The sequence below is a fragment of the Equus caballus genome, chromosome 8, assembly GCF_041296265.1.
Source record: "Equus caballus isolate H_3958 breed thoroughbred chromosome 8, TB-T2T, whole genome shotgun sequence".
In the NCBI taxonomy this organism is placed as follows: Eukaryota; Metazoa; Chordata; class Mammalia; order Perissodactyla; family Equidae; genus Equus; species Equus caballus.
In genome coordinates this window covers 12,369,777-12,378,076 of record NC_091691.1, presented here as the reverse complement: position 1 = coordinate 12,378,076, position 8,300 = coordinate 12,369,777, and the positions used below count along the sequence as shown (strand labels likewise).

Genomic DNA, 8,300 nt, shown 5'->3' with positions numbered 1-8,300 from the left:
CCCCGGTGGGGACGCCGTGGGTGGCGAATGGGGGTCCCCGATGGAGACGCCCGCACCCTCGGACCCCGCATCGCCCCTCGCGTCCGCCGCCCCCGGCCCGTCCCCGGCAGCTCGCCCACCCCGGCCCCGGGCCCGCCGCGGACTCACCTGACTCCGCAGCTCGGAGGTCTCCGCTTGTCGCCGCCGCAGCCGGCTCGGCAGGAACCACAGAGGAGGGGGAGCGAGGGCCGGGGCCGGGCGGAGGGGCGGGGCCTGCGCGCACGCGTCCTCGGGGCGGGGCGGGGCGGGGCGGGCTCCGCAGCTGGGCCGGCGCTCTGTCCCGCGCACCTGGCGCTCCCGGAACGTGCTGCGCGTCGTCGGTGAGTGCGACCCACCGAACCCCCGCCGCCTCGGGCACCGCTTTCCACGGCCGCTTGTTGTCCCCCCAGAAGCAGCCACTCGTCCTCCCTCCAGCGGTCGGTGCCGACCCCAGCGTGCCCTGCAGCCCCCGGCCGTTCCCTCCTCGTCTCCCCTCCCTTCTGCCCCCAGACTCTTCATGGTCCGCTCCTGGGAGAGGGAGGCAGGGGTGGCGTCGCTCACCGCGAGGTCTGCGGGGGTCGGCCCAGCATTCGGCACCCCACTCCTGCACTCGGCTCTGACCCTGCACCCCCACCCGTGCCAAGAGCAGCCTGGGCTAACTCTGCGGGCCCCCAGCTCGGGAGGATGGGCGCCTTTCCAGAGCTCAGGGATCCACAGATCCCAGAGAGGACGCCAGAAGGGGGCTGGTGCCCAAGTCCCCAGAGACCAGCCAGCGTGCCCTGGGGCTCTCATCTCCTCCTCACGGTTTTCTCAGACCGCAGAGCACTGTGGCTCAGCTCCCCTTCTCCTGGCTAAAGGGCTCAGCCCCCCACATCCACCTGCCCTCTCCCCCAACCCCATCCCCTCCCAGGAACCCCAGGTGCCTCCAGCGCCCTGCTGGTCAGGAGACTTCCAGGTTGGTGACCCAGGCCCGGCTGTCACAAGGCAACCCGATTCTCTCCTCTTTGGAGGTCTGGCCCTCTGCCGGGTGCTCTCTTTCTGATGAACTTTGTGGTCTTGGATCAGGCCCTTCAGCTAATTGTACCATCTCTAAGGTGATATGGGGTGTCATGAAGCTTCCTGACTTACGAGGTGTTATCTCAGGGGACTTTATTCCACCCAGAAGATAGGAATCACAGCCTCCTGCCGTCCTGCATAATTAAAACACATCTTTCTTTTCAATAGACTGACTCATTGTTTGTTTGTTTTTCTTCTCATACACTTGGTGACCCCCCCCCCCCACTGCTTCCTCATGGCTGTCTCTCTCCTTGTCTCCCGCCACAGTCGTCTCCAGGGCCCATGTGGCCAAGGAAGCAGTTATCCACATGCCACACAGCAGGGCTGACTCTTCACTTAGGAGCTGCCTCTGTGCTGCCAGGTTTGGATGGAACCTCTTGAGTGATCTGATCTCTTTAAATCATTCTCTCACTCCAGATCAACCCCATGGATGTGGAGAAAACTGGGTCATTGATAAGTGCCTAATGCATCTCTTCCTCGTGTCTCCCCATAGTAGAGGCAGTAACCGTGGTCTTCAAGAAAATATTCTCCCCCTGAGCGCTGAGAACATCCAGCACCAAGAGGAGAGGAGACGCCAAAGCGGGACTGAAAGAACTAAAGGCTCAGATGGAGGAATCTCTTCTGGGCCCTCCAAGTAGGACCCCTTCCCTGGAGGGGGGCGGAGATTCTGCCAAAGAGCACCAGGGACAGAGGCCTTGCACTACAACTGCTGAGCCCTTCGCCCTTGTTTGGTTGGCTGTATAGGTCTTTGCTTTCAGGTACAATACCCTGCAAATGCACACAAAGCACACAGTTCACATGATGACTTTCGTGGGGCCTATGTACTTTTGCCTTCCTGGGCGCTCTCACCCATAAAATATTAAAAAGTATTTTTTACCACTGTGTTGGCATAATGGAAATGAATTATTATTATTATGTGTTAAAGTATTTTCTTTGACCAGAAGAGAATTCTTTTTCTTCTGATTTTAAAGTAACTTAAAACATCTTCCTATGCCTACTGTGTGGCTCCCTATGGCCCGCTGTGTGCCATCATGAGATGGAGGAGGAAGGGGAGGGGAATGGAGAGGCAGGATATGGGAGGAGGGGCAGATGAGGAGGAGAAGGAGGAAGAGGTGGAGGACGGGGAGCTGAATACCAAGGTGGCTCTAGTCCCTGGCCCCAGAATGGCAGCCCCTCTCTCTGGAATTCCCCTTTATCCGAGTCTGCAAACACAAATTCTGGTCTCTCATCCTCCAGCCTCCTTTCTTTCCACAGGAACAGCCTCTCATTCCTCCTCCAATGCCCTGGTTCTGGAGATCCTTTCTTTTCCCACTGGCTATCCCCAAGCCTGGGCCCAGATCCTTCACCCACAACAGGACTGTAGCCTCCCAACTCTCCGCCCCACCCCCACCCCAGGCCTTCACTTGCCAAACCCTGGTCTTGTGAGAGGGTCTGGAGAGTCCAAAGTATAAAAAGCTCCCAAGAGAAAAGTATGTGCAGGCCAGGTCTCCTCATGGAGCCATGGGGTCCCCCTGCTGAATAGGTTCTAGCCCTCCCAGGTCATTCTAGTTGGATACGTGGAGATGTCAAACTTGAATGGAGCGGGGAGGATGAACATAGAAAACACACTGATTAGTACTCGAACATCTAAGCTTGCATGTATATGTCCAGTGATCACATGGATTCAGTTTGTTCTGTTCATATGAATTTTACAATCTGCAGCTTTGCGTTATAATTTGTTTTTTAACCTCAGAAAGTCTTGGACAGGCGTAATACAGGACCCCAGAATTCCACTCCTTGTGTGATCCACTGAGTTCAGGACACCTGCACAATAAGAACCATAGCCTCATTGTGTGAAAGAGCCACAAACTGGAAACAACCCAAATGTCCATCGTCAATAGAATGGAGAACTAAATCGGGGTATTATAGTTCGTTAGCCCTGGCAACGGAGGAATCACTGATGAGTCCTGAATCCATAATTTTTAGTGTAGAAGAGAATATATACTGTATGATTACAGGTTAAACCCAGACCTGTGCGGAGTGCATAACAAATGAAACTATGAAGTAAACGAGGAATGGAACACCATGAACATAAGACTGTGGTTACTGCTAAGGGCAGGGAATAAAATGTCATTAGGAAGGGGCACGTGTGAAGCTTCTGGAAGTCTCATAAATTGTAGGTATTGATCTAGGTGGGCGTTATTTTAATTTACAGCCATTCATTAAGGTGTACGTTTATGTTTTCTGCAGCCTTCTGCATATTGCGTTATCCAGTTGAAGAAAATATATCATTCTGTCAATGCAGATCATACCAGGAAGCACAAACTGTGCTAAGTGAGTTGGGGTATCTCCATCTGCACAGCACTAGGAGGTGTGGGACACTATTCCATCCACGTGACCCACAGGGGAAGCCCAGGAGGTGGGCCCTGGTCCCAACCAGACAAGTGGTGGCAGCAGGACTGGAGGAGACCCTGTGTGACAAACATGGTGCTGGCAACCATAGCTCTGATCTATTGTCCCTGGACCAACAGCGGGTATCTCTGAGGAGCTTGGAATCCATTGCATTCTAGAGCCATGGACTGAGATGCCAAGCTTTATTGGGGGATGGGGGGGGGGGGACTCAGAATTGTCCTAATTCTTGGGACCTTCTAAGAAGGAAGTGTGTTTGATAACCATGGCAGAGAGGAGGATTCCCAGTTACCCCAGGCATTTTGTGGGTTCATAGGCAAGAGCTCCTCAAGGGCTGGGTGGCCAGAGCATTCCAAGGATGTCAGAGGCCTGTAGACAGGAAATGCCCAAAGGCAGAGGTGTGGGGACAGTGGCCTCCAACAGAGGTCAACAACCTGGAGAGAACAGACAGCCAGAGAAGCAGCAGAACCCACAGAAGGTGGCCTGAGGTTCCCAGCATCAGCTTTCTCATGTGTCCCCAAAAGCTCACACCCAATGTAAACACGTGGCAAAACACACACACACTCACTCACAGAGCAACGACAAAACAAAAGGCATTCGCCAGCAGCAACGGGAGCCAAGCAACGGACAGTAAAGACCCTGGACCTGGCCAGTGTTGTTCCTCCCCTGAGTCTGTGGCAGGCCTCATGAAGGGAGCAGGAGAGAACTCAGTGCCCACAGCACTAGATCAGCAGAAGAGCTAGAGTGGCCAATTTGGAAGGAAAGAAAGATTAGGAGAACAGCTCGGGATTAAGACAGCTCTCAGGAAATCCCAAACAGGACACAGCCCATGCACCAGGACTCGGGGTCACATATGACACAGTCAGACCTTCAAAGTTGGAAAAATGATGGGGATGACAAACGATGAAGTACGATTCAGCAACCTTACCCTGAGGAAGCACCTCCATTTGGGGGCTATCTGTGGCACAGCGCATGAAACATCGTTCCCTGCCGCCCTGGCATAGCCTTATAGCCTTACACAGTCCACTCCCAGTCTCTAGGACCCCCTCCTCCAGTCCCTGGGGTCCTCTGCAAAGAAGTTGCTCTCAAATTCAGGCAACCATCCTGGACTCCATCCCTGTGACTCAGGAAGTCACAGAGTCTGTGACCAACGGGAGTCTGAACAGCAGCCCCTGGACCTGTCTCATCTGCATAAGACCCGCCCACTGGCCTGGTGTCATTCACTGCTACTTCCTTCTGACCCACGCACCGCCTCCTGCCCGCACTTTTCCCCTCCCACTCCACCCTGCCGGCCAATGGCAGGACAGCAAACTGAGCAGGAAGTGACGTCATCACCCTCCCGGTTTAGGCCGCGGGGTGCTAGGCCTCATGCCTGGGGATGGCGCTTCATCGGGCGACCACCTTAGAACAAGAGCGCTTGAGGACTAAAACTACCATGGAAGGAACAAGAGCAACAGCAAAAGATTTTGAGGCTCAGGCCAAGGATGTGATTTAGAAATGGGAGCAAGATTTTGAGGGAATAAAAGGAGAAGAAAGATGAACTCAGAAGGTGTGTCTGGTAAGGACAGCTATGAGGAACAGGATTTCCGGGGAAGAAACGAGCAGTCATGACGCTCTCACACTCACCAGGGGAGGGGAGTTGGGAACAGTGTCCCGCAGTTTCCTAGGAAAAGGAAGGGGGAGGGGCCCTGCCCCTTTGCGGGAGGAGACCCCACAGAGCCGGCCAAGTGCTCCATGCCTTTGATGGAGGCCGCCGGTCACCAAAACCGCCTAGAACAGCCCTTGCCACGCGATCCAGCGACATGCACTGCAAAACGTCGTACATCTAAGGTGGGTGGGAGAATGACGTCTTTACTTGACTAATTTCTTCAAGAAATGTAGCTTTTCCGTCTGAATGTGGGCATATGACAGTCCTGTCACTTTGTCACCAACAGAAATTTCTGATTCTTAGGATATCACACGATGGTAGTGTAGATATCTCCACACAATTCTTGGACTCCAGGTCTTCTGGCGCTGGCGCGGTTAGACAAGGGAGAAGAGCCCAGGCTGCGGCAGCCTGGGGCTAGAGAGACCTGGCAGAGAGGACCAGCGCCCGCCTTTCGTTGGGTAATAGGTGGGCTGGTTCATCTGTCAGATGAAGGGAGGGTGGTCAGGCCCCGCGAGGGACACCGGGTTTTCACTGATCCCAGGTCCTTTTAAGCTATAGTTGTCCTGCACGTTCTCTCTTAACTAGATTCTCTCTTCACCTTGTCCTCAATCTCTCGACTTTAAATCAGACGTGGAAAAATCCTGCCTAAATTCCTAAGGTTCACGTTGGTTACTAAAAGGATTAGGTGGAAAGAATCTGTTTTTTCTTTAAGGGTGAAAACAAGTTGTGGAGTTTCAGAGCCTAGATATCTCACAGAGAACATAAGCTTCCTTCCTGAGGCTGGGTGTTTACAGCTGCTCCTCCTGGAAAGCTGGTGTCAATTCCCTTAAGCCAAATCGCCAGGAACACACTTCTTCGTCAGCAAGTTCGGTCTTTCATTCCTTGCAGCCAGAAAGAACACACCCCACGATCTAAGAAAGAGGGCGTTAGAAGGAACGTATTAGAGGATTTGGGCTTTGGCTGGGTGATGTGGGGAAGGATGGAAGGAGGCAGGGTTTGTTCCATACTGAATACTGTTGTCAGCAGGGGCAATTCTATGACTGGACTAACGAAGTAACAGCCATTTCCTTAGAAAAAGAGGAGGATGCTTGGGATTTTGTAGGTTGCATAGTGACCTTGTCTTTGCCTGTGCCTGGACAAAATTATGAGGTAGCCTTGATTTGTCTCATTTTATGCAAGTCTGAGAGTAATCTTGTCTGAGGTTGATATTCTGGATGTGAGGTGGTTTATTTCCAGCATGAGAACAAAACGGTCAGGCTGTGAGTGTCAGATCAGTTCAGGGCATCAGAGGCTGGTATTTTTCTTTCTCTCTGGAAATCCCTCAAATAAAGAACCAGGAAAGAGAGCACCCTGGTCTCACAAGCTTTAGGTGCAAACCTGACTGGGTAACAGTGTGATGTTGGCTAAGTTTCTTGAATTTTCTGTGGCTCAATTTCTCACTTAAAAATGGGTGAAATAGGAGTTCTTCCCCGCTGCGTTGTCCCAGGTTTAAATGAGATGTGCAGGGAAAGCATTGAGCCCAGTGCCTGGCACAGAGTAAATACTCAGTACATCTTAGCTCTTCCCAGTCCATCCCCATCTGCATTGTTATTAGCTGCCTTGTTTTTTCAAACAGCTTCAGACCCTTTCAGGGTATGGATGGACCACTATAAATAAGTGTTCTCCAATTGATGGCCATGGACTTCGTTCCAGTGTTTTACAAACAATGCTGCATGGGACATCTGTATATCTGTGTCTATGTCTATATCTATATCTATCATTGCTTGTGTAAGTATTACTCTAGCATCTGTCTCTGTAAAGTGAAGTGCTGGGTTTAGAAATATATTTGCACATGTATAGTTTTGCTAAATCCTGCCCTACTGCCTTGCAAAGAAGCTTTACCACTTCATATTCCCACTCATTTAAGAGAATATTCTTTTCTCCACCCTCTTGCCAACACTGGGTAGCATCTGTCCCTACCGTCTATTTTTGTCAACGATTAAACCCTTCTTGAGAGAGTTCCTCCAATGAGTTTATGCTCATTCGTCTGACTTCACTGACATCCTGGCAAAGCTGAAATCCATATGATTTTTCTCTGTTCTCTTCTATGTTAATGACTGCTCTGTTCTCTCAGATAATCTGGGCCAAGAGACGTGCAAACATATCCCTCCTCCTGGGTGGATGCTGTTGCCTGTTGGGTTTGCACACTGTCCTGGATTTTGAGGGTGAGGGCCTGGTTCATAGATGAGGTTTGAGGTTGCGTTCCCCTGAGTTCCACTGAGAGAGTCCAGGCTGCAGGGCATTGGGAACTCGCTAACCCTAAGGAGTGAGGTGTCCATGACTGGAATCGAGCAGAAGAACACCTGGAAAATAGAGACCTGTAAGTTGAAATTTTCGTTAGAAATGGAGTTCCAAAAATAGAACTGTTCTTTATTTCTAGTCCGAATAGGAGGAGAGATTGCATTCAATGTAAACAATGTGTTTGGGGAACTTAATAGAGCGGCTGTTCTATTGCTCTCCTTGAATTGGTTCGCCTGTGCCGGGAACTGGTACTTGCTATAAAACCTTGTCTGGTGAGCTCAGAAGAACAAGGAGCTAAAACATAATTTGACTTAGAAAACAGAGGTAGATGATGGATTCGTAGAGAATGTTATGGGGAGTTAAGTATCGTGGCCTCTTCACTCTTTTAGAGATTTGGTTGGTCCCATTAAAGAGACATTCCTCCAGCGCCTGAAATGCCCTTCATAGTGTCCTTCCTGATACAAGGGTTTGGGAACAGTCATAGGAAGGGGAACACAAGATTTACACAGCACAAGGTTTTTACTGTGGTTCTTTGGTCTTTTTTAGTTTATGGGCATTAGCATACATGTTTTGAAAATTAAAAAATCAGCAGAATAGAGACAAGCATCTGAATTAGTTTTCTATTGCTGCCTGTTAACAGATTACAAAAACAGTGGTATAAAACAACACACATTTGTTATCTCTCAGTTCTGTAGATCCGAAGTCTGGAAGGACAGGACTGGATCCTCTGCCCACAGAATCGATCGGTGTGTCCTCTCCCTCTGAATAGGTCTGATATTGACCCTGTCGGGGTTGTGACTGTCTCCCATGAGGGCCTGCCCTTGCGATCTCATGCTCCTCTGGGATCCTCTTTATTGACCTGATTTCTCTCCGTCGTGATCTCTTTCCGCTCCCCTGGGCGGCTCAGGAG

At 51.1% G+C, this 8,300-nt stretch overlaps 2 long non-coding RNA genes across 2 annotated transcripts; one reads left to right on the top strand and one right to left on the bottom strand.

Moving 5' to 3' along the window:
* The first annotated feature begins 282 nt into the window (after nucleotides 1-282).
* Nucleotides 283-1,956, top strand: LOC111774620 (uncharacterized). Its single transcript, XR_002809679.2, has 3 exons — nucleotides 283-359; nucleotides 1,342-1,435; nucleotides 1,568-1,956. It is a non-coding gene; the product is annotated as an uncharacterized lncRNA (long non-coding RNA).
* A 3,337-nt stretch (nucleotides 1,957-5,293) lies between these two features.
* Nucleotides 5,294-7,991, bottom strand: LOC138915162 (uncharacterized). The gene is made up of 2 exons (XR_011420748.1): nucleotides 7,070-7,991; nucleotides 5,294-6,021 (listed from the first exon to the last, which is right to left on the bottom strand). It is a non-coding gene; the product is annotated as an uncharacterized lncRNA (long non-coding RNA).
* Nucleotides 7,992-8,300: the final 309 nt, after the last annotated feature.